The sequence below is a fragment of the Apium graveolens genome, chromosome 10 (assembly GCF_009905375.1).
Source record: "Apium graveolens cultivar Ventura chromosome 10, ASM990537v1, whole genome shotgun sequence".
Taxonomy (NCBI): Eukaryota; Viridiplantae; Streptophyta; class Magnoliopsida; order Apiales; family Apiaceae; genus Apium; species Apium graveolens.
In genome coordinates this window covers 189888554-189889221 of record NC_133656.1, presented here as the reverse complement: position 1 = coordinate 189889221, position 668 = coordinate 189888554, and the positions used below count along the sequence as shown (strand labels likewise).

Here is a 668-nt window from a genome sequence, read left to right as displayed (position 1 = left end):
AAACATTTTTAGTCTAGAGATTTTAAGCTGAGCAGCTATAGCAGTAGCTGCATCTACCTCCAGAATTCCCGCTACCTTGCCTTGAGGTAGTCTCTGAGTTGGGTTCTGGTATTCATTGGAAGCCATCAGCTCAATCAATTCATAAGTTTCATCATAGCTTTTAGCCCATAAGGCTCCTCCTGATGCTGCATCGAGCATGGATCTAGAAGTAGCACCCAATCCATTATAAAAGAAGTTAATGATCATCCAGTCAAGCATCCCATGGTGAGGACACTTTCTATGCATCTCCTTGTAGCGATCCCAAGCCTCACATAAAGATTCTCCAGATTGCTGAGCAAATTAAGTGTGTTTCTGATTGCAGCAGTCTTCGTCATAGGAATGAATTTAATTAGGAACTTTTGAGCAAGATCCTCCCATTTGGTGATAGACCCCGGTGGTAGAGAATGTAACCATCACTTAGCTTTATCCCGCAGATAGAATGGGAAAAACCTCAACTTAATAGCATATTCTGAAACTCCATTGAACTTGAAAGTGTCGCAGATCTCGATGAAATCTCTGATGTGCATGTTGGGGTCTTCTGTCAGAGAATGCCCAAACTGAACTAAGTTCTGTATCATCTGAATCGTGCTCGACTTGATCTCAAAGGTATTAGCCGAGATGGCTGGTCG

At 42.5% G+C, this 668-nt stretch overlaps 1 non-coding gene across 1 annotated transcript; it reads left to right on the top strand.

Moving 5' to 3' along the window:
* Positions 1 to 256: 256 nt before the first annotated feature.
* Positions 257 to 359, top strand: LOC141694033 (small nucleolar RNA R71). The gene has a single exon (XR_012563366.1). It is a non-coding gene; the product is annotated as a small nucleolar RNA R71 (small nucleolar RNA).
* Positions 360 to 668: the final 309 nt, after the last annotated feature.